We start from the raw sequence: 26,005 nt of genomic DNA, 5'->3' as shown, positions 1-26,005 counted from the left end.
CTCCTTTTTTAATTCACTGACCAATCAGTCGAGATGGAGAGTGCAGGATCTGTTGCACTTGTAACACCTGTGGCATGTTTGTTTTCTTTGCCAATGAGGTCCCTGGGTAGAAATGCTCCAAGTGTTAGTTGGTGGTCCTCTTGGAAGACAAGGTCTGGCAGCTGGAGGCCTGTGTTCTAATCTCTGCACTATTAGGGAGCAGGCTGGGTAGGTGGGGCTCGTCAGCCTTGGAAGGCAGCCCATCTAGGAGAAGGAAAACTCCAATTCCAAACCTCCACCACCTTGTGGCTATATCCACTGATGCAAAAGGCTTCAGGAGTTAACCTCGAGGCAAAATCCGGAGCCAGAGTCCCAGAGGCAGTTTGTGTCGTTCTGGCAGCACCTGCGACGTCACTGGAACCAGTTGTATTGGCTCTTGCCTTTCTATTGGACTATTTCAGTGATGTGAAGAGGGGGGATTTGCTGCAGTCTATCCTCCATGTTATTTTACCCAGGCTTTGTGCTCTGGAGAGGACACTCCAGCTCTGCATACAGCGTTGAAACAACATGGGAAGTAGCAGTTACCGGTTATAAGTCTTTGCTCAATTGGCATGGAGCATCACACCAGGGGCTACTTGCAACGGTGGGAGAGGTCATTGCACCTCATTAGGTAGCTACTGCCTGCCTTAAGCTCGGCAGCCCCCAGCCAGTAAGGTGCTGCCTCGCCACAGTCTGTTAACCTCACGGGATGCATGGGGTTTAGGGTGAAAGCCGACAAGCAGATTGATAACCCTGCACCATGCAACAATCATAAGAAAACTTCTGCCCTAAAGTTGAGCACCTGGAATGTTCAGACAATGACCCCTGGTTTTTCTGACGACCTGCAGGAAATAGACGATGTGCGCAAGCCAATTGTCATCGATATGGAACTGAGTAGACTGCAGATGGTCATTGTTGCCCTGCAAGAGACAAGATTGCCAGACATGGGATCTGTCAAAGAAAAAAACTTCTCATTCTTCTGGCAGAGAAAACCATTGAATGAGACCAGGGAACATGGTGTTGGCTTTGTAGTCAGAAATACTCTGCTGAGATCCCCCTGGACAGGGGACAGACTGTATTTTCCAGTGTGGAAGGGATTGTCACTCTTGAATTGGCCTTCTCAGCCACACTAGATGCTGTTCCAAGTCCTCCATACAGAGCACATTACCATAGTCTCTCGAGACTGAAGGATGCCTAAACAAATAAATAAAAAAACAACATCTGGCTTTAAGGATACTGTGTGCATACTCTGATCCTCTGCCTCTTCCCTGTTTGAATTCTTTCTCATTCCTTTGCAATTCATTATGCAGCGATCTTCCATGTTTCCTCCAGGAAAGAACTCTCACAATTCTCTTTGAACGTAGCACCCGCATAGACAAATAGTAAGGCTTTCCTGTGGATAGAATGGTGGATAGAAGGACAGACTAGGACTCAGGAGACTTGGGTTCAAATCCTCACTTGACCATAGAAACTCACTGGAGGATAGAGCTGTTTCTTAAGTATATCACATATCTTGACAACCGCTTCTTAAATATATCACATACCTTGATAACTCTACTTGGGCTGCCATCTGTAAAATGTCACTTGATGTCATATCATATAATATCCCCTACTTTAGAAAACCATCAGTGCCTTTGTGATATAAACTGGCAGCAGTGTAGCCTCTACCCACAATCCTAAATACGTACTTAAAACGTGTTTCCTTAAATCTTCAGCAACTGCTCTTTTCATCATTCAACCAATTAAAGTGATGTAGGTCACTTGCCTTCTGTGGAACTGGTTTCCCCTTCCTTCTTCATTTCTGCAGATTGCCATTATTTACATAACTAGTTTAAAATTCTGAAAGAAAAAAATGTCACAGAAGTGTCGAGTATGAAATCTTGTTTGTACAGTATTAATAATCCCAAACCTGCTGTGCTGAATCAGCACAGTAAACAGCAAACTTTGCAGACTTGATTAGCTGGAACAATAGAAGAACAGGAAACAAGGCGATTTTAACTTGGTGAAACTAGTTTCTTTCCTGTGTTTTGCTGCAGAAACCGTAAAAGTGATCTGACACATTCCAGTGCTTGACTAAAAACTGTTCATTTGTTACAAAACTCTCTAAAAGGTATAGGGAATTAACTTGGTGCAGTAAGAAAAATACACATCCATTTTAGTTCTGGGGCCCAGTTCACTTGTGTCTGTGACAGTAAATACAACCAGTGTGTATATGTAGAATCAGTAATACTGACATCTATATATAGATACACACACACACACACACACACACACACACACACACACACACGTCCATATGTGCATAGAAAATAAACACACACATGCATATACACATCTCTCAGTGTGGGTGCGGGTACAGCCAGACACATGCATTTTAAGGGGAGAAAGTAACAACGCAAAAATACAACACACATACTTCTTCAAACAGTGAGAAATTTCAAGGTAGAACACTTACTGGTGTTGGCTCACAGGAGACTTGTATTTTGTAATGTTTGATTTATTTAAAAATCAAACATGCATTTTGAGAACAGGTGGTTTAAGTATAAATAGATACCCAAATATAGTTACCCTGTTTCAGATCTTTCAGAGGGGCCCTTAAATGTTTAGACTCTAGAACAAAATCAAAATATACAAATGCTGGAAATCATGAACAAAATAGACTTATTGTGCAATTGTTCTTTTTAACTTGCCAACGTACTGTATCTTCTTGAACTAAAGCAATATTGAGAAGACCTGCCCATCAAAGATTGGCAGAATGACACTTCCTTGCCCATCTTAGGTGTGACTACACTGTGATTTGATTCACCACCTCTTTTATGTTTGAAATCACAGTAGTGCTCACACAGGGGTTGTGAATTGATTCAGAAGTTCACTCTTCATACTGGATGCAATGTGAGTCACATTCCAGTGTACTGTTCACAGTCCCCTCCCCTTTCTATCTTTACTTCCTCTGGCCCTACCTCTGCTGAACCTTTTATGGTTCGCTGTGAAACCAATTTCTAATGTAATGCTTCAGACTACATTTCTCAAAAACTTCATTAGAGAAAAATAACATGGAAAGGTACTTAACAGTCTAGAGTGCAGAACCAAAGACTGAGCAGGAATTTCATTAAATACATCATAAATCATACATCAGAATGATTCCATAACAGGAATCACCACCTTCCCCTTTGCATCTGTTACTCATTTCCATTACTTTCAGGTAACACATGCAGGAATTACGTCATCTCTGGTCACATATGGTTCTAAACAATGAGCATGATAAACTTTTGAAGTCCTGTTTCAGACCTGTCAATTAGGGAATGAAGCTTTTGCTTCACAACAAAAGGGTCTTCCCACAAGATCTGAAGCTTGCTGTGTTTGACAGAATCCAGGTCTACAATCCCCACATTAAAATCACAGTGCTTTGCATTTGCATGTCTCCCAGGCCTGAACATAACACCCCAACTACCTACATCAACGAAACACCACCTACAGAGACACACACCCATATTTACAAGAATATACTAAGCACACAGGGAAAAGCCCATTCAAATCATTCCAGCTCAAAAAACTAGAAGCCTTCCCCCCCCCCTCCCAGGAGCAGAGTTCCTTTAGGAGCAAAAAGGGCTGGCTCAATTCAAAACAGCCTTTGTGGTTAGTTTTTTTTTTAAAGACCCTTCAAGTTCACCCATTTTACAATCCCGCAGTATTTGATCATGTAGTTGCACTCTTACGTTTTCTTGCCGTTCCCCCCTTTTTGAATAATCCAGGAAAGGCCCTAGCCTGTCTATAGAGTTTTGAAAAGTATGTTTTTATAAAGGGAAAAGTGCAGATGAGACAACCACCTCCTTTTCATACTTGTCATGGTTACATATGGGGAATTGTTTCTTACCCGTCATAAATTGCACAGACGGAATACAAAAACAGGAACGTCCCGTTACCAAAGATGACTAACGTTAAAATAAAAATGCAAATTGTCTTTGGTTCTTGGTGTGACTGGTTCACCAAAGATTAACCTTGAAGGTGGCAATGAATAGACCCTTGAGCTTGTATCTTGCTAGCATTATCAACTAAGTGCTTGAATATGGTTGCTTTGCTATTTTTCTCCCTTTTTCATACACAAGGAAAACACACTGCCACTCCTAATTAAGTCACATTCATTTAAAATTTCAACAATGAAGCAGTATCCATTGGGGTTTCAGCTTCAAGCACATGCTTCAGACTACAAACATGAACCATTAGTGAGAGGACAAACAGCCAGTGGACTGCATCTACAGTGGAGCTGCTTGGGCCTAGCCCCAGGGCAACAGAATTTAGAGGGAGCCCAACTCTAGAGGTGAATCTACTACTGTTGGGAAGACCGACAGCAATACCTCTTGGCCTTGTTCATCTTCCTTGTTCTTTGAAAGCATACCTTTTCTCTTTCTTTCGGAGGAGCACCACATTCTCATCCCTTCCCTTCCCCACTGGGAGCTTGGGCCCATGCCTCAGGACAGAGTGATACAAGATGGTGCTGTGTGCACCAGGTACCAGCATAGCGAATTACAGCTCTGATAGTCAGTCCTATTCAAAGCTTGGGCGGGATAATTTGTTGACAACAGTTCCTAAAGCCTCCCAGCCAGCATGGCAGCGGCCATTTTGGCTATAGGGTTTAGGGTACTATAGTCCAGAAAACTAACTTTTTGAAGCTCCGGGTGAGCTGCCCTGCGTAGACTTTGTCTAGAGAGGCGGGGTATAAGTCTAAATAAAGTAAAAGTAAAGTGCAGGCTTGCCCATCTTTCTCTCTCTCTCTGCCCTGTGCAAGAGAACATGTATTTACATGAGTATTTGGAACCTGGTACCCAGTCTTGTGCTTTGTTACAGCCACATAGCCCAAGCTGTGAGTTTTGTGATGACTGTGTACAGGCTACACAAGGAACAGCACAAATTAGAGGAAACCCTGCAGGACTTCTACTTATCATAGCTTTGATGCATAATTCATCTTGATATTGTCATTGCTCTGATGTATAATTTATCTTGCTTCTATTTTCTCCACCAGGTTTTTCGGGACTTCTCCTCAGCCACTTGTTTAAATAATCACGTCTTTCTCCTAGCAAAACAAGGAAGAGGTTATTCTACTCTTACCACTTTGAAAAAAATATTTTTGAGGAAGCAAGGTCACTAAAGGCACCGCTCTTGTAACAGCAGTTTTCTTCAGAATGAGATATCAGTATGACACATGAATGAATGAATGAATGAATGAATGAATGAATGAATGAATGAATGAATGAATACTTTATTATGGTCAAAGACCAGTAACACCAAATCAATATAAAATATATACATATAATTATAGTTTCGTAAAATCAGGCAGAGTTATAAAATTTTCCATTGAAACATGATAAAATAACCCCTACTTTCCAGCTAATAACAACATATATCCTTTGTATAAGTAAAACCTCAGCCAGTGTTATATTAAAAGCATTATATTATCCATCTAAAATCACCTACCAAAACATCTGAACACGAATAACCATTGCTGCACCACAAAATTTGGCCACTTGTCTCATAATATAAGGGGTATTGTCAAAGAGTATCATCTGTACATAATCCTCCACTAATCTCCTGGGAGATTTACAGATAATAGGTAGTAAGAGCTCCATATGTAGATCCCAATAGCAAGTACAGAAAATGGAGAACATGACCAACTGATTCAACGTTATCACTATTACAAGGGCAGAGACAATCTGACGTAGGCAAACCTCGAAATCTTCCCTCCGAAAGCTTAGCTTAAGTAAAGAAAATATGTTTTATTCTTTCTCCTACCAATGTCTCCAGTTATTGAGACTGTGCCAGTGAATGAGAAAAAGGAGCAGACTATTCTGGGGAACTAGAAACTATTCTGCTTTGCAAATCTCTGCACTTCTGCTGCGCAGCCTGAGGAATTTTAACCAAATTTTGAAATATTCCAGCAAAACCAAACTTCACATAAAATAATGACACCACAGAGAGCTCTACAAAGCTGTAACTGTGATCAGATTTATTACAATTAGTGGATTTTTCTGTGTCCATACAAAGTGGCCAGTGTGAAGGCACCACAGAGAATTGCACAATGACATCAAAATTCATGTATCATTCAGATATCAGAATGTTTTCGCTGGAATGTTTCAAAATTTGGTTAAATGGAGGGGGGGTTGTTAGCTACATTTTTACTCCAACCTTCCTCCATGGAGTTTGAGTAAGCACGTGGGGCTTTTTGTCTTCACTTTACCCTGAGCCTCACAACAGCCCTATGAAGTAAGTTAGTTTGTGACATGAACTATCCCAAGATTACCTAGAAGCCTGGTGGGGACTGATGTTTCATCTCACAAATCCCCCTCCAACTCTCTACCTACAACACGGACTCTCAAGAAATCTAAAGGATTTGAGCCTTAAAATATTAACTCACCAGGTTAAGCACCAGGGTGTGACATTTTAGTGCTCTGAAGTCACGCTTTGTTGCAGAAGCCACACAGAACTAGGTCTACAATGGAGGCATGCAGAATTGTACACAATGTTGCCTGGTTTTATTCATTTGTCATGGGTTGTTACGGGCTTAGCTATTTTGTTGTTATTCGTGACATAAACAGTTTGTAAGAATTCTGGGGAATTTTACCAACAGCTGGGACAAAAACATTCCACCAAATCCATTGCATTTTGCTGTTGGGATTCTTCTTCTTCTTTTTGTTCCAGCCAGTGTAATACAGTGGAACAACAAAGAGCCGGTTACTTGTTTCTTTGATGCCAAGAATCAGGAGTAAGATTCCAGTTGTCCAGAAGTTGACCTCATTTAGCACAACCGTGGAATTCTCCTGTATGTCAATAAAATAAATATGCCATCTGGCCAATTTGGGCAGCGATCATTTTGGGGTGGGTTGGTTGGGTTTTTCTTTGTTTATTTGGTGTAGAGGATTCAGAGGTGGTTTACTATCCCCTTATTCTATTCTGGGAGTGCTCTGAGACTCTTCAACTAGCCCAAGGCTACACAGACTAGCTCCTGTCCCATAAACCACAGTGGGCAAAACTCCCCATCTCTAACTCCCTACTGAGCCAGCCAGCCAGCCCAGAAAATAAAAAAGAATCGTGCCCTGAACCGCTGTTATTTATGACTTATAGAGAACCTAGTAGGGCTTTCAAGGTGAGATAGCTAAGGAGTGGTTTTAGCAGCTTCACACTCCGAGTGAGGTGCCAGTGGCTGAGCAGGCATTCAAACCTAGGCTTCCTGAGTCCTTGTCCATCAGCTTATCCACCACACCACACTGATTATCTCCATGGACCTTTACGCTAACTTTATTTCTAGCCCCAAATACAGTAATTCCCAATACACTGGAATTCTAATGCAGTCAGAATGTATCTGACAACTTAGTCAATGCAAGTTTATATTGTTAGTCTATTTGTTTTACATTTTGCTCCACGAAGTTCAAGCATGAAAGATTTTTTAAACATCTGATCATCTGAAAAGGGAATTATATGGAGGGCAAGAGGCCCCAGTGAGGGAAGCACATCGCTGTGTCCAGTTCTTGCTGGTTATGAAACAAGAACAGTTCTGCTGAATTCTCTTCATTGTTGGGGTGATGTTCTTTTTAAAGCTAGGAATTGCAGAGCTAAACAACGCTGAATGCCAAAGAGGACATGATGAGTTTTCATAATACTATAGAGGCACCTGTGAACTTTCATTCCCACTTGGCCAGAGAGCTGGCTGAATTTTTTGGCGACGTCCTTCCCCCCCCCTTTTTTTTAAATGTTGCTAGGTGAGGGAAGGCCATTTCCTACAAGGAAAATGATCTCTTGCCTAATGTGTGCTATGGTCGTGTTCTTCTCCTGCAGTAGACTCACAAAGAGCTACGTTTTGTGCAGTAGGTAGGGAAGGACTTCTGATTTTCTCTCCCTTCTCCATGATCATTGGGCCAAAATGGGTTTTACAGTTTATCGCTGCTTTTAAGAGAACCTGCCTAACACTATAAGGCAGTGCTTCCCAACCTCGGGTAACTCAGATGTTCTTGGACTGCAACTCCCAAAAGTCTTCACCACTCGCTGTGGTGGGTGGGGTTTCTGGGAGTTGCAGTCCAAGAACTCCTGGGTTACCCAAGGTTGGGAACCACTGCTGTTCAGAGAACCAACAGTGAAAATTATGAATACTCACTTGGCAATACATTTTTTTAAAAAAAAATCCACAAAAGCCTGATGTTTATAAAAATGCTTGGACTGGTCTTGCTACGAAAATATTATTGTCTCTTAAACTGAAAACCACACTGAAATTAATGAACTAGCTATGATACTGGGGGTTTTTAAGGACAGAAATGCCAGCATGTGTGGTCAGCACTGTAAAACGCTAGCCAAAGCCAGAAATGGGGGAAAATCAATATTGTTAAGATAACCATTCCCAGAATCCCACAGCCTGGAATCCATGCTATTTGTGGCATTTCGGAAGTTGTAGTCCAAAAAAAGTAACTTTTCCGGTCTCTGGCAAGGATCAGGTTGCAGTAAGGTTGCCAACTATTCATCCCTACAGTTCTGCCATGCTCTGAGTTTGGAAACTTGGGTGAGGTGGGGTACAGCCAGTTGCGGATGAAGGGATATACAGCCCCAAAAGGAACATTTCGAAGTCAAGATGGACACAAACCAGAAAAACAATGAAACCACAAACCGTGAACAGTCACAAACCACCAGGAAATGAAAACGAAATCTTATTCCATTTGGGATCCAGCTGAAAATGAATTTATTTAAAAGGCAAGATATTTATAAGATGGTGTTACTCAAACAGCCCAGCTCCAGGCTGTCAGGCCAACAAAACAGGAAATGTGGCGGGCAACCAGTTCAGAGTGCCATGCATAGGGCATGCATTTTGTTCTTGCTGAACAAAACTCACTGTCCGTTCCCTGCTGGGTCTGCCAGAACCCAGCTGTGTAGGCTGGTAGTGCACTTAATCACTTTATCATGCTCTAAATATGCAAGGGTCAGCTGGCCAGAAATGCAGAGGAGAACAGATGGAGAGAAATCAGCCCAGCCCTGGCACCTTAGGAGTGTGTTGCTCTGAAGTGTATATTCAACATGTGACACCCCCACCCCAAAAATGTTTCCTGTACATCCTATAAGTAAATCATATGCTGGCAGGGTATCTATTTATTAGCCACCCATACTCAAATGGGCATTTGAATAAAAACATGCCAAGATATTAAACACCAGAAGAAGGTCAGACCAGAATAGTTCATACTACCTGCTATGCAGTGCACAGGGAGTTACAAATTATTGTTTGCTGATGTGTCATGTTTTCTTTCTTTGTTGCTACAAACCCAGATTTGGAAACACATAGCCCTATAGCTATTCCTGGACAGTAGCTCCAATTGTGTCTGGATAATATACCTTACGATGAAGAATGATGAGGAATGTAGTCTAATATCTAAAATCCCATCCTCTTCTCTAATCTAAACCATCTAAACTAGAGGAACTTTGTTACCGAGTAGCATATCAATCGTTGAAGTAAAATTGACCAGTCCATGAAGGTATAAGAGACTGAATGAGGAAGCAGCTTGTCAAACTCAACAAAGGAATACAGTACTGTACACACAAAATATTCTCCGAAATTGACCAGTTTTGAGATTAGCAGGAAGGCCAAACCCAACTCCTGGCATTCTTCATAATTAATTATGCTGGCTGTGGCTGATAGGAGTTGTAGTCCAATGACATCTAAAGGGCCACAATTTGCCTCCTGTGATTTGGGAAAAATATCATTTAACGATTTTTTAAAAAAACTTTTGTCAGGTGATTCTAAGAAACACCTATTGATAAAAGAAATTAATACCAATACCGATATTACGACTCTAACAGGTGCTTTTGTTGGGAGTTTTTACAACCTTACATGCTGCCTATAGTTTGTTTGGCTGGGAGGGGCCTTTCTGGAATGGGGTGACTGTCAATCTATCCAGCATTGACCAATCATTCTGTTCTGCCTCAGAATTCAAAGACAGGCTCACCTCTCTGCTGATTCTTCTATTTCCATCTTTTTTGTCTGTTAAAAGCAGTCAGTTGTCGGTCTGTTTGATTGTTTGCTGTTCTCAGCTGCAAGCAACAAAATGTTTTTATTCTTTTTATTACTTGTCTCAGAGTGCGTTATTGAGACTGTAAGTGCCAATTAATGGGAAAGGGGTGGACTGCCTGTGAACTTGAAACTATTCTCCTTTATGGATCTGTGTACTTCTGCTATGTATCAAAAGAAGAACTTTAATCAGAACTTCATACCTTACAATACTTTCCAGCTTCTCTAGATTCTCAACAATAATCCAGAAACATAGTGCCACATGTCCCTTTCCACTCATGTTTAAGAGATCAATAAGAGAGTTAGAAACATGCCTAGTCGAAATCACGTTGAAAGGATTGTAAATAAATTATGCATTCCTTCCCTCTCTGGTACAAGCATGTCTCTAACAATTTCCCCAATCCATTATTTATTGTTTCTGTATCTCCATTTCTCCGGGAATACAGAGCTCCCCTCCAGCCCCACCCGACTCCCCATTACAGCAGTGGAAGGTCATGGTTTCCTTCTAATGTTCACACCCAATCCAGGCACACATACCCAAACATTCCATTTCTCCTGCTCATCTGCTATGACTTATTGCCATCTGCTGGAAAGACAAGACCGACTACCACATAATAACCTCGGGATTCTTGGAAGTCAAGTCACAAAGCTCAAGCAGTAAACAGAAGGAATTCGTATCTTTCCTCTGTCACCCAGGTTTCAAAATACAAATAGGTACAGTATATTCTCTCTTCCTCTCTTGCCTTGTGTATATACTTCTCATGCTAGATTCTAGTCTTGTGAGTAAGCTGTTCATAAATCATGAAATTAGAATCCAAGAGAAAGGTGGGTGCATACACTTAGTTTGCAAGGCACAGAGTGGGCAGCAGATTTCATGTGACTGAATAATATATATGCCCTGCAGGGTTGTGAGTGAGTCACAGAAACACCCATGTTGCCAGAGTGATGAGGCCATTACTTGATTTTTCATCATGGCACATTACACTTTAATAAGGCTAGAAGGCAGAACATCTCAAAGGGCTTTTAACCCAGATTAAATAAGTGAAACAAGCACTGTTGAACAATGTAGGATTAAGAAGTATAGCTACTGTTCTTAAGATCTCAAACTCATTCATTCTGGCTGGAGACTGGCTGGTATTGCACAACAAAGAGAAGACTGTCATTATCTATAGATAGGAAGAAGTGATATTTCTGCCAGATGTGCATAATCAACTTATACAAGCATTATCATTTTCAGAATCTGCAGCCATTTTATAGGGCTGATCAAAAGTTGAACATGACAACTCCTGGACTCTTCCAGCCAGGGAAGGTCACTAGTGTTATCAAAAGCAACGTTTCCAGTCACTGAAGTTGGTAATGGCATAATTTAGGGGGGAAAGCAAAGGTATTTTTGGAAGAGACAAGAACCAACCAAATAGTAGAAGTAGTTATACTGGATAGCATGAAATTATAAAAAAGTAACCAGGGGACATCCACTCAAATTGAGTGTTGGGAAAGCAAGAACAGGCAAAAGAAAATATTTCTTTACCCAGTGTGTTGTTAGTCTGTGGAATTCCTTGCCACAGGATGTGGTGATTGCATCTGGCCTAGATGCCTAAAAAAGGGGATTGGACACATTTCTGGAGAAAAAAGTCCATCACAGGTTATAAGTCATGATGGGGATGTACAATCTAAGCCTGGATGCAGGGGAGGGGCATCAGGAGACAGGTATCTAGTTGTCTCATATGCTCCCAGAGGCATCTGGTGGGGCCACTGAGAGATACAGGGAGCTGGACTAGATGGGTCCTTGGCTTGATCCAGCAGGCCTCTTCTTATGTTCTTATGTCCCCCACTCTTGAATGCCTGTGTTTACAGCCACAGCCCTATCTGACTTCCTTACACGTCTACAAAAATTGATTTCCCCAGAGACGGGGGGGGGGGGGGGGGGGGGAAGAACTGCAACTCTGTGCAACCTCCAGAAGTAGAGAATTTACTTTCCAAATTGGAAACAGCGCTCTTTGAAGTGTTTTCGCACATGCTCTCTCAATGTTTCAAAAGCAGAAGGGGACCTCTGGCCCTTGAGGTGGGTACCTTGCTGCTGAGCCAGTGGCAGAGAATTCAGTTATTTACTGTGCCGCCTGTGTAGCCTTGAACAGACTGCATAGCCCCAGGGCACACCAGAAAAAAATTGTAAACTACTTTTGAGTACTCTCTACCTAGAAAACCCATAGATTTGCCATAAGTTGGGAATGACTGGATGGCAAATTTATGTTCTGAACACATGGAGAATTCTACTGTTGCCTTAAAGGAGGTCAGCCTCTGGACAACCAGTGTTAACTCTGCTTCTTGGCATTAAAGGGATAAGTAACAGGCCATTTATTGTTCCATTTGCTGGAACAAAAAGTATCTCAGTTGCAAAATGCAGTGGGTTGCTTGAAACATTTTTGTTCCTAGCTGTTTGTTTGAAAAACCCCTTAACATTGTCATGTTGTTTGTGTATTAAAAACCCTGAACCACTAATAATCCATGAGAAGGACATGAAACTTGACAGCACAATTAATTAGAAGTGGACTACTTGCACCTGGCAGATATCCTTTGATTTGCATTCATGCATTGAGTAGTAGGTTGCTCTTGATGACCTCATAGGCCCCTTCCAAATCCATGTTTCTGTGATATTTGTTGTTTTCATTTTTGGCAGCCCATTTAGTGCCCAGAAGATACGTGGGACATAAGATGCAGAACCATCATAGATGCCCACCAACTCTAAATCAAGAGTAGGTAAATATATTCTGCCTATCAGAAATGAGTTCTTTTTGGCTGATAATGCCAAGGCAGTATTGTTGTGCTCCTTCATTTGGAGAAGGACTCATACAATCTCTGTGCACAAGGCCCTAGGTTCAATATCTGCCATCTTGAGAGCAAATTCTCTGAAACATAGGAGAACCATTGCCAGTTAAGATGGAACACAAGGCAGCTTCCTACATTCTGAAACTGTTAATAGAATTGTCACGGAGTATACATTAATGAGTTGCTTTCATAACATTGGCACATTCCAAAATACCACCATATTGCTTGTTCAAGTCTGGAGCTTTCATCACCATACTTCTTAAGATCTTCTCTGTACACAAAGACAGAGACATATACACATTCAATAACACTGCTGTAGCTTCAGGCTGTACATTTTGGAGATGCAGCTTATAGCAAACCACATCAGGAGAGGTGTGGTATTTAATCCTGTTCCATTTGTGTTCATATAACTGTTCAAATTGCACTGTCAAAATACTTCGAGCCCAATGCTGTGGTAGTTCGAATGAGTCACTTTAGTACACTGCCCTCTCCAGCAACTCTAGAGACGAATCTTTGTCAGGTATGCTTTGAATAGATACACTGATTAACGAATATCAGAGTTTTTAACTTAGCAGAGATGCTAACCAGTGCACTGAAACTGTGAATTAACTACATCAGTGAGAGTCCAAAGTAGTCCTGTATCCAGACCATAGATACAAATAGTTCTAAAGGATGAACATATCTAGTCTGAAACGGAAGTGAATGCTACTTCTTGTCTCCAGGATGACAACCAAGGCCTGCACACCAATTTTAAAAAATCTATATCTATTCAGAGAAGGATTACAGTGCACGTTTCTGAGGACAGCAGAGAGCGAGCGAGCACACTGGGATTCCAAAGTAAATCCAATGGAAAAGAGGGAAGTGATGGGTTCCTTCACGAACTAAGAACTATATACAGAGATGTTTGTTCAGGATGCAAAACAGCAGCAGCTTACACTAGGCAGCCTTTTTCAGAGGATTGATTAAGGATCCCCATTTATTTTCTCCATGCAGGATTCAGATTTTTAGCACTGAGCTAGCTAACTTGGCACAATGAGAACACAGCTGAATATATTCACCAGAGAAGCATTCTCAAAGTTTTGGCATCTGCAATGTTTTTGACTCAGCACCCATTCTTGCCAGCGTGTTAAAACTGTGAATTAAATAAATAAATAAATAAATGAGTGTTCAAACTCATCTTGCAGCTCCCTATTCCTGGGGTGGGTGTCCTGAGTTCCTGATGCCCAGGGACCTCATTTAGGGCCTGTCTGTTCTCTGAACTCTCTCTAATTTCAGATTCACAATCTCTAAAGTTAGCAGAGGACAAACAGCCCTTTCAAACAGCCTGTTTTCCCAGAGTGTTTTTTTTTCCTGAACATCTGCTCTCATTATCTGGCACTTACGTGTGGACGTTCTTGGAACCTCACAATTAATTTGTAACCGCCCTGAGAAGCTCCAAGTATGAAATGATACTTGCTAAGAGAAACAGGATTCTTAATGTCATAAGAATTTTCTTTCCTTCCAACAATTCTATTTCTGTACAGCAGGGAGGAAGGAGCAGGAGGAGATGAATGACATTATGCTGTCTGAATAGGAGGGCCTGCCTTTCCACTCTTCAAACAGAACAAGTCATAGGCCCAGCCCATGTATTCTTCTTAATCTGATATTTGTGGTGCCATTAGCCATTAGCCTATGCCAGTTAGGAATATGAATACTGTCACATGAGGTTTTAAAAAATGTTTTTTAATGTGATGTAAGTGTCTGGGAGTCACCAACTGCATTTTAAGTAAGCCTTTCCCTAGACTCCTGCACAATTGTTCAAAAGTTATAAAAGAGCTAAAAGGTTTCCAGAGAAGCATAAAAGGATGGGAACCAAGTAGACTGATATGGAAGGTTTTTGCTTGCTTCTTTGACTGATTGGTTGGTTTCGGGAGTGTGTGTGTGTGTGTGTGTGTGCTAATAAAGGGTGATATATTGTTCACTTTGAAAATATTGGATCAGAAAGAACATGAGCTAGAGATGTTATAATTACTGTATTCACTGTTTATATTCACCGAATGCACAGGAACAATCACTCTGCAAACTGTATTATGCAAAGAGGGGGTTCCTGTTTTTTTCTTAAACGAATCCATTTTTGGATAGTGCTGGAAGTGAGATCAGTAAACTTTGTTACAGAATCCTCAGGGGCTGGTTTTTCTTTGCACAGACTCCCTCTCTAATTGGCTATGCTGGAAGAAAAGAAGAAGCAGGAAGTGATTTTCAAGGAAGGAAGGAAACATGAGAGTAGTAATCTGCGAGTAACTAGGCAAGACAATAGAGGAAATACCTGGGCATTCTGTTGGCCCCACCCACACTGGTACAATAATGCTCCATTCCAACCTGACAGCACGAAATTAAAAGATGCCTGCTTCTTGGGAGGAAAGCGATGACAAATCTTGACAGCATCTTAAAAAGCAGAGACATTACCTTGCCAACAAAAGTCCGAATAGTCAAAGCTATGGTTTTTCCTGTCGTGATGTATGGAAGTGAGAGCTGGACCATAAAGAAAGCAGACCGCCGAAGAATTGATGCCTTTGAACTGTGGTGCTGGAGGAGACTCTTGAGAATCCCCTGGACTGCAAGGAGAACAAACCTATCAATTCTAAAGGAAATCAACCCTGAGTGCTCACTGGAAGGACAGATCCTGAAGCTGAGGCTCCAGTACTTTGGCCATCTCATGAGAAGAAAAGAGTCCTTGGAAAAAACCTTGATGTTAGGAAGGTGTGATGGCAAGAGGAGAAGGGGACGACCGAGGATGAGATGGCTGGACAGTGTCTGCGAATCAACCAACATGAATTTGACACAACTCCGGGTGGCAGTAGAAGATAGGAGGGCCTGGCGTGCTCTGGTCCATGGGGGTCACCAAGAGTCGGACACGACTAAACGACTAAATGAAACGAAACCAACCTGACAGAATGACAGTGGATCAACTACTCACTTGTATTAGTTAGAACCGCTGCTTTGGAACTGATATAGTGGCATGTCCTTGACTTGCACAGAACATACTTCAGGTTGGATAGGAAATAACATGTGTATGAGGAGGATGGCATCTAGAGGGTACTGGGAGTGGCACTACCAGGTCAGCAGCTTCACAGATGCTGCATGTTCTTTACCCCATCCCCTGCCAGCTTCCCCACTCACTTGCCAGCGCGTGCTGCTCGTTCCTTCCTCATCACATGAACGAGCAGGACACGCTGGCAATCTTCCAGTTCCAACAGGATCACAGACTTCCCTTCTCTGCCTCCTTCAGCAGCTGCCCACTTAGATGAGGAGGCAGAGCAGGGATTCCTGCAGCACTGCCTGTGAATGGGCAGCTGGGGGAGGAGGCAAAGAAGGGAAGTCTGTGCTCCTGTTGGGACTGGAAGATCACACGACAGGGAGGAAACGAGCCATGTGTGCTGGCCGGTGAATGGGCGAGCCAGTGGGGTGAGTGGGGATAGGAAACACAAAGCATCTGTGATGCTAAGCTGGCAATTTATGACAATCCAGCACGAAACCATTCATGCCCATCTCTACGAGGAAATCTCACATCATAGCAACTCTGTAATGTCAGCTCAGATATAGGTAGAACTTACTGTATTCACTCACTCACTCACTCATTCATTTTCATTAATTCATTCATTCCTATTTCTATACTTCCCAGTTAACATTGCTACTCTAGACAGTTCAGAATGTGCAATAAAGCCATAACCACAATGAACTGCAGTGTGGAGGGGAGAATGGCTTCCAAAGGACAACCTATGTACTAGATACCCACTAGATCCTGACTTATATGGTAATTTCTATGCTAAATTTCAGAGTCCAGTGCCCAGTTAAATTGACTCCAGAGTTTAAAGGGACAGTACAAGCTGCAGAGAAAGGCAGCCATTCAAACTCTACAAAATTTCTTTGTGTCTTTACAATACCACTGCAGGTTAAAGAACATTTTTCTGTCATAGCTGTACAATCTAGAAAGCAGGGCCAGAAACTTTTTCCAAACTAATGGGAACATAGATGGTAGATGAAATAATGAGGCCAGTATCTTGAGTATGCTTTGGGGAAATTAATATATTCACTTATATTGAAGAGCCCTGGAAGCAGCTGATTAGAGAATTCTCTGTGAGACAATTAAAATATACATTTAAAAAGAATTCTAAGGCTCTGAGCACATGCATAAATGAGATAATTTTCTTGTGATCCTAAGGAAGGAAAACATGGTCATGAGATAAGAGTTTGAGCTATGTTGTTCAGAGGCAAAAATCTGACACAGGCTATCAAAAACACAAACATCCGTTGTGTTTGTGTTGCTAGGACTTACAACAAAATCCACCAGGAATAAAATATCCATTACATCAGAAAGAAAAGTAAGATGCTTGTAATTTAATAAGGAATTTATTAAAAAGGGATTTAATATACTTCTCACTACGGGCTAAATCCAAATTTACTCCCAACTAGAATACACCCTTTGAAATGCATGGGACTTTTATTTAACACAACCATTAAGTCCTGTTGATTTCAATGGATCTGATTTAATTGGGACCGGAAATTCTGTTTATATGACAGTTTCGTGGGATTCAGGGACGTGTGGTTTCCATTTCTTCTTCTGTTCCATTTCCGAGTAGCAGCATCCTTAGTTGTGAGAAAGGAAAATGCAAGACCATGCACCAAAAACATATGGACTAGTCTGATATGAGAAGAATGGCAAGCAGCTATCCCCGGAGGCTCTTGTCATTCTAAGAGTTTGGAACGGACAGTAACAGCATGTGGCCGTTTCAGCTTCCTTATACATCAACAAGCCTTTCAACGCAGGCATGTTATGATCTCCTGAAAATTAGTCTGGCAATGGAACTATTGACTGACACGTTAATGTATGCCAATCTAGTGCTGCTCAGTAGGTTAATCATTGCTTGCAGACATTTCCAACTGATACAACGCGATGTGTGGGATTTTTAACACAGTATTTTAAAACGTGCCTTTCATTACCATGTGGTAACTGTATGTGGCAATGCACAAATAATATACTACACTGTTTCAATTAAGTGGTTCTGTCAGTCTGCTAGAAAGACCACACTTCAACAGTGTTCTGCGACTTCCTTTTCAATCAAATGAACAAGCTGACAAATGAATTATAATAGACAGGAGGTTCCATGTTTTAGGTGGCTAGAATGTGGTGCAAGATCCCTACCGCAAAACTCATTTCTGTGGATCGTTTTGGCTACATCGGGGGGGGGGGGAAGCCTGATCATGTCCCTGGAGAGCTATGGAATTTCTCTGCTTCAGACTCTTATATAGTTTCTTTACATTGGAGACTTGGGTATAGGATACCATGGAAGTGTGATTGGAAGCACAAAGACAAAGATGAGAAGGGGAAGAGCAGAGAGGAGAAAGTTAGTAGGAAAAAAGTTAACTATTTGTGGCTAAAATACGGCAACTAGAGTAGGCCTATTAATCAAAGGAACTTACTTAGGGAGGATTTCACCATGAAATTTCCACTAATTCAATAGCCCTACTCTAGGTGCAACTTACTAGTGGATTTCAGCCAGTAAGTTTTAACTGAAACCATCTTTCCGCTAGCTAACCCTTTTCTACTAACTTGCCTCTCTCTGTGCAATAGTAGTGCTTACATATAAAAGGCAACAGACTACAAGAGCTGTATATCCGTATTCTGTAAATAAAGGTACCTAGTGTGTGGTGTAGTGGATAAAGTGATGGGCTACTACTCTTTAGAACAGGGTTTGAATCCCCACTTGGCCATGGAAACCACTGTAAGTTGGTTGTGACTCAACGGTGCATAACTAACTATAGTTAGTAAATGCGTGTGGATATGTTTTGGAAAAATAACAAAATTCCTGCTGCGTGGCTAAAACATTGGAGTAGGATACAAGAAACCTAGGTTCAGAACCTCAGTTGAGCAGGAAGTTCAGTGAGACCTTCAGCTAAGCACACCGTCTCAACTTAACTTACTTCTGAGAGTCACTGCAAAGATAAAATGGGCAGAAAAGTCATATTCATTGCCTTGAGGTTATTGAGAAAAGGTGGTATATACATGTAACAAGTAAATGAATGTTTATCATTGCGTTCCAAAAACCTTTTAAAGAGAAAAACAGAGAGAATCTTTCTTTTATGCGTGAAATTTAACATATTGTGAGCCGTGTTGCTTAATGAAAAGGTGCAAGAATTCTCGGAGTACGTAATGTGATGATGTTATCATTAGTGACTGGACAGGAAATGTCAATTATAAAGTACTTGACATTATTAAAAGAAAACAAGGATAAAAGAGCAATAGCAAATTACATTACAGATGGTAGTCAGATTGGAAAAACCTTGTCATACCAATCCAAGCCATGCATACATCATCCTTCCATATGTATACAGAGTCAAATTGGATCATGAGCACACAGAAGAAGGGTGTTTAATGTGATTAGATGGTGATTCTTTCTTCCAAACCCAGCCAACTGGTCAGCTATGACACAAGATCCTCTGAGATGCAGCCATGGTGGGGAGAGGCAGCAGGTTCTTCCCCAAATCCTAGCCAGCCACTAATCAGTTCATTATGAGTAATGCACTGTTAATCACATCACTGCTAGCAATACATTCATTGTTGTTGTTTAGTCGTTAAGTCATGTCCAACTCTTCAGTGGACCAGAGCACACCAGGCCCTTCTGTCTTCCATTGCCTCCCGGAGTTGGGTCAAATAATATATTCATTACAAAGACATATATACAACTGCAATTAGAATAGCTCCATTGAATCAACTGATTAGTGGTATGGAAACATTTCTGCAAATCCCTTTGATTTAATGAGTGTAGTCTGGTAGATTGATTGATCGATCGATCGATCGATCTATCTAATCTATCTATCATATAAATATTATATATATATAGAAAACACACACAGACATATATATATATAAATTAAACACAAACATATATTACTTAAAAAAAGGTCACTATATTATCTCTGAAAATACCAATTAAGTGTTCTGAAATATTGTTACTCAACCTGTATTTGCAATGGTTAGAACAATGAATTTTAAATTTTTTTAAAGCAACAAATTGAGGAGAACATAGATTTAACAAATTATTTGTACACTCTGCAAGTGCCAGTGGTGAACAATTTTTTTAAAAAAAATCCCACTAGGTTAGCCCTGCTGTTCAAATACAGCTCAGACTATTTTATCCGAGCATGAAGATTACAAAAGAACAGTAAGGTTTGTAAAGGACGCTTTATTCCAGGGGGACAATTGTCAAATTTGTTTCCATGGCCAGCACAGCTTGTTTCAGGTCTCTGTTGCACCAGAGAGCAGGAGATGAATCACAGCTATGCTGTTTTTCCTGGTGCCAAAAACACATGTTCCTTATTGACTCAATCACCTTGTGAGAATTTATTACATCAGAAGTTCATGGTGCTCCTTGTGCAATTAAAATTACTTCCCTTTTCACCTCCTGCCTATTAAAGTTACTGAGCAGTTCTGTCACAAGTAGGAAGATGCTAGAAAGGTTTGTAAACATGCCTGCCTTGAGATACATACTATTTATTTATTTATTTATTTATTTATTTATTTATTTATTTATTTATTTATTTATTTATTTATTTATTTATTTATTTATTTATTTATTTATTTATTTATTTATTTATTTATTTATTTTCATTTATTTATTTATTTATTTATTTATTTATTTATTCATTTGCCGCGTTTCATGAAAACATAATAATAAAAAAAGATTAAAATTATCTGCTAAAATGGGGTTCAGGATTCAGTTATAATTGTTAAAAGCCTGCTTAAAGAGATGGGTCTTTAGCTTTTTTTGGAAGGATAAAAGTGGCTATCTTGATCTCCCAAGGGAGAGTGTTCCATAGCCTGGGGAGCTGCCCCAGCGAAGGCCCTCTCCTGTGTCCCCATCACTGTGCTTGTGCTGGCAATGGGACCGAGAGGAGGGTCTCCTCTGCTGATCTGCCGAGAAGGCGCATAAAAGAATACTGCCATTGAACGAGCAGACTTCCTGTTCTGTTTAGGCTCCATCCACGTATACTACCTTAAAAAACTATCAATATCTTGATCACATAATTTAATGCAACTTGTTGTTTGGAGGGAGAAATGCCGAGCGTTGCTGACTACTGGCAGCCCTTTGTTTGATGGGTTGGGAATAAAATCCAAACATCGGCTAGCAGGGGTGGAATTTGAAAGCCTTGTCTGCAGCCTACGTTTTTAAAGTCCGCTTTAAGAAATAGACCTGGCAAAGACATCTGCCACAACTTTGGGGACTTTTTGAGTGTTTCTCTTTCCTCCCTGCACTGTCCACAACATATTGTACACAGCCTCATGAAGACCAGTGTAGATCGTAAGTCAACTTTTAAAAAAAAATTATTGGACCATTAAAAGTATTACCTGACCTTGATTTTGTATTGTGTAGGAACCACATGCCTTTATTTTGTTCTATGTGGGGCTCTCACCAAAGTATTATCAACATGGCTCAAATAATTTGGATACCAGATGCAGAAAATCTAAATGGTATTGTCCCCCCAGTTTCTTAATAATCATGTGATTTCAAGTGAGTTTTGACCAGGTCAGAATTTAGAACAGGGTTTTACCATTCTCTTGTCCTGGGGGTATTCTGGTACTACCATGTAGCTTGCTTATGGCTGCACAGCCTGTCTCTTCTCCCCAGAGGCACAGTGGGGGAACTGGACTCCCAAACTCTGGGTCGGTAGTGAGCTAAACCAGTGAGATATCTAGCCAGCTACAGAACCCTTAAACATCATCCTTCCATATGTACACAGAGGCAAATTGATTCATGAGCATGCAACAACACTAGATTTTGGTCTGGTGGAAAAAAAGAGAAACAGTTTTAATTAAATACATTAATTTGTATTAATTTGTTTCAGATCCAATACAGAGTTAGGGCAAAGCTATCTTACAGCAATTTAAAGATGCTTCCAGGTTGTCGCGAAGCTCTCCACTCTAAAGATCACATCCATATGGTACTTAATACATTCCTTCCATAGATACTTGGGCCAAGTCAGTTATCTTCGTAAACCTATTTGAGCAACAGATGACACACTTTTCCCTTTGCCCATCCACTTCCTGTTGGAACCTCTATTCATAGCTTTCTCAGACTGAAGTAACGGTGCTTGTATGAATGAGCTTCTTCTATATTTTACACAAATTCAGCTAATTTTTAATAATACTTGGATTGTTTATTGATCTCCCACTAGACCAGGATGCAGTTTTATGGTCATGAAAGCAAAGTACGTCTCATTACAGTGCAAATGTGATAGTTGGGAAAACTAAGGAGTCAGTGAAATTTGTTCATGGAGAAAGGACTCCCCCACTCCATTGCAAAGCTGCAATAGAATTCTTAGCCCTCATTCATTCTTCTCCCAAAACATAAAGTAACTAACAGGTGCTTATCCAACTTTTGTCAGACTCCCCTTACTGGTTCGAAATGGGATTTATTTTAATTTACCATGTAAGCCTAAGCAACTCCACTTCCCATTTCATGTCACTCCATTATCTATCTAAGCTACCTACACTGCTTTCTAATAAATGCCCTCTTGAAGAGTCAGAGAATTTAGCCTCTTTTTGTACTAACTCTACCACTTATCATTTTTAGATCCAAAGTACTTTAGAATGGTAACAGGCTGGATCGAGGCTACTGTCACCGGGTTGATTTCAGTGGAAACTAAGTTGTAACTTCTCTCACTGATACTTATCGGACTTTGTCTGGATCAACCCTGCTGTGTTCAGCACTGAAGAGTCAAAGGATATCCTCCATGTTCAGAAACCTTTAAAATATCAATTCCATTCAGTAAAATAAGGCAATTGGGTTTGACAAGAACGCTGACACTTTTCAACGTGATATGCCGGTGACAGTACACCACATGTAATAAAGTAAAGAAATGCAGGTAAGACCCACTTAATTTGACTTTTTCCCCCTTTCTTTGCACAAAATGTGCTCCAAATTAACAAATACATGTTTTTTCTCCTGGAAATTTACAACCTAATAGATACATTTACTGTAACTTTAGTGTAGCACATTGAAATTTCTCATGCAACAATCCTATACATACACTTGGGAGTAAGTCGCTGAATGTCGTGGGGTGAACTTTTGGGCAGTCATGCATAGGACTGTGGTGCCAATTTCACCGCACTGCTGCAGAAGGAAAAACTGGCCTGCAGAGTAGCTGAAATAACACCATGCCAAAATCCTCTCTCAAAAGTAGCAACCATGAAAGATTATGCCAAGCATTCATCTTTATAAACATTTAAAGATATAAACACACACAAACCAAAACTACTTTAAGCAGGTGGCACTTGTGAATTTGTGAAGTAAGAAAGTAAACCATACCCTCTGATACAGGGTACTTCAGGATCTCAATTGCTTTAAATTGAGTGCAAGCTAATATATATTGCAGTGGATACCATAACATTTTGCATAGGCAGGCAGGGATTAATTAGTAAAACATCAGTCATGTACTCCTTAACCCCTTCATCGTGTGAATCAGTGCATGTGTAATTCTCTGAAACAATGCCAAAAGACAACACTGAACTACAGTAACAACAAAACCACTCTTGCTAGCCTGACGTTGGTTTTTGAAATCACTGAGGATGCACGTTCTTTTCCTTTCCGCTGCCTCTCCCAAATGGGTATGCTTTAGTTTTGATCTTTATTCCCTGCATTTCTCTCCAAACTCCTCACATCTCCTAGAGAAACAATGCTTGCCTTGTTTCTATTCAGCGACCTGACGCAAAGATTAACATGCTTGAGTGACTGTTCCGCTATATTCCATTGTGCTCATTCCCTTCAACGGGGGATGCTGTCAGGGCAGACAGAGAAAGCCAGCAGGACCAGACCTCAGCTGTCATGCCGGACACACCAACTCATCTACTTTGGTCATTCCAACAACGTGCACAATGATCAGTCCAACAGCATAGCATGCACAATGATCAGTCTTTTGAAACAGAACATTTGAAACCAGCAAGAAACTGAAATGCAATTATTCCTAAAATGGATATTGCACATTGGAGAAATAGGCTGAACTCTGCTACATAAAGTAAGAGGAATGTCTGCTTTATTTGTACAGAACCAAACAGACGCCTGGTTATTCTAACAAGAACACAAAGTGGCGAGCTTATCCAAATTAGAGAAATTCAGGTCAAGTCAAAACCTATTCATGCTTGATGAATCATTCACATTCTACACTGTCTGTTCAGTAACTTTCACAAATGCAGCAATATGTGAACATCTACTACTCTTTCTCCATCCCACCTTTATTTCTTCTGCTGCTGCATCCTTCACCTTGGGCTTGGACTTTCCGCAAGACAGGAAGGGGCCACCTAATTTTACTCACTTTATTTAAATAATTTTAGAGGTCATGAGTAAGATCAAACCACTTTCAACGGAATAATCATAGTAATAATAGCCTTAGGGGCCACGCTGTCCTCTAGCAGATGCAACTCTAGTCACAAAAACAGCAGGTCACTTGAAAGTCTTCCAAAATCATCACTGGCAGAGGAGGAAGGCTGCTAGAGAAGAACACTGTGCATTTTATAGGCCACAGGGAGGATGAACAATGCTATTCTCAAAGGAAAATCAAGATATTATTGCTAATAATTATTATTGTATATAAGGACAGATTGCCTTGCCTTCTTTTGAAACTCTTCTTGTTTTCATACTATGTGGAGTTTTCCTGATGCAGTCAGTCAGTCTGTATGTATACTACCCCTACAAAGCATCCCCAGAAGGCTCTGGTTCAAGTCATGAGCCCCCCCCCTTTTATAATAGTCCAATAATCTGCAGACACCTCACACGTTTGCATAAATAGGTCACTGTCATCGTCCCCCAACATGGCAGCATCATGTTGTTCACTCTCCTACTGCTCCTGCCACCAACTCTGCCGCTGCCACGTCAAAATGGTGAGGGAACAGGCTGGGGGAGGTTCAAGGACTTCAAAGATGGGCTGCCTGGGGGTGGAAGGACACCACAATGCGCAGGGAGGGGGAGAAGTCTTCATGCAGAGAGGATCCCCCTCAGAACCCCACTTCTGTTTAATCACAGCTGTAGTCGAGACAAAATATTCTAAAGATCCTTCATAAGCTAGAATCTTTCAAGGTCTTCCCCAGAAAATGTTAACAATTTGCATGGTTCAGTGTTTTGTCTGCATCCATTATTTACATCCACAATTAGAAAAGAGAGCTGTGAAGGAAAGGCTTTTTCTCCTCTGATGATGAGTGCTGAAGAACAGTATTTTGTGACCTTTGATTTAGGCCAATTAACACGGGTTTGACTATTTTCTTTTGATTAACAGAGCTACCTTTTCTTCTTTCCAAGAGCTACTGACAGTATCATTGTTTCAAGACTCTGATGTAAAGGACAGTATTTGATTACAACAGCCCTGTATAATCAAGTCAATGGCAACCCTTTCCAGGGTTTTCCAGGTAGAAAGTACGCAGTAGTAGTTTGCCATTCCATGCTTCTGGGAGTGCCCTGGGACTGTGCAGCCTGCCCATGGCCAATGGTTCTTCTTGTAGGAAGCACAGTGGGGGTGGGGGTGGGGACTGAACTCCCAACTTCTGGCTCCACAACCAGATATATAAACCATGGAGCTTTCCAAGGAGTAAATTCCCACTTTAATTTGAAATGAAATAGGCATGTCCTTGTAATGTTCAAATAACCAGCTGCAAAAGGTGACTGTCACCTTTGACTATCTGCATATCACATATGTAATCCAACCAGTTTTTCTAGATTCTTTTCCTAGAATCCAAGACAAGTTTAAAAAAAAACTCCATAAAACCTGAATTTATGATGCTGTAGTTCCTTTGTAGTCAATGGCTTAAATAAATGCTTCCAGCAAGACTAATAGAAGGGATTATTGCACCACCTGGTGGATAATATTTTAGATTAATTTGTTTTTGCCGGCCATGGAAAGCAATTCTATTAGCAAGATCAAGGGACTCAATAGCTATAATTTACTTTCAGGAATTCACTTAAATGGACCAGGCATAACAGAATGACATTGAAAGTTAGTATCAAAGTACAACTGTGCAGCCAATATTACAATTTTAAAGTTCAAAGATTTTTTTCTTATAGGAGGAACTGGTTTTCCCAAGTCAGGTTTCTGAGTCCT

The sequence above is a fragment of the Pogona vitticeps genome, chromosome 6, assembly GCF_051106095.1.
Source record: "Pogona vitticeps strain Pit_001003342236 chromosome 6, PviZW2.1, whole genome shotgun sequence".
Lineage (NCBI taxonomy): Eukaryota > Metazoa > Chordata > Lepidosauria > Squamata > Agamidae > Pogona > Pogona vitticeps.
Note: the sequence above shows the minus strand (reverse complement) of the source record.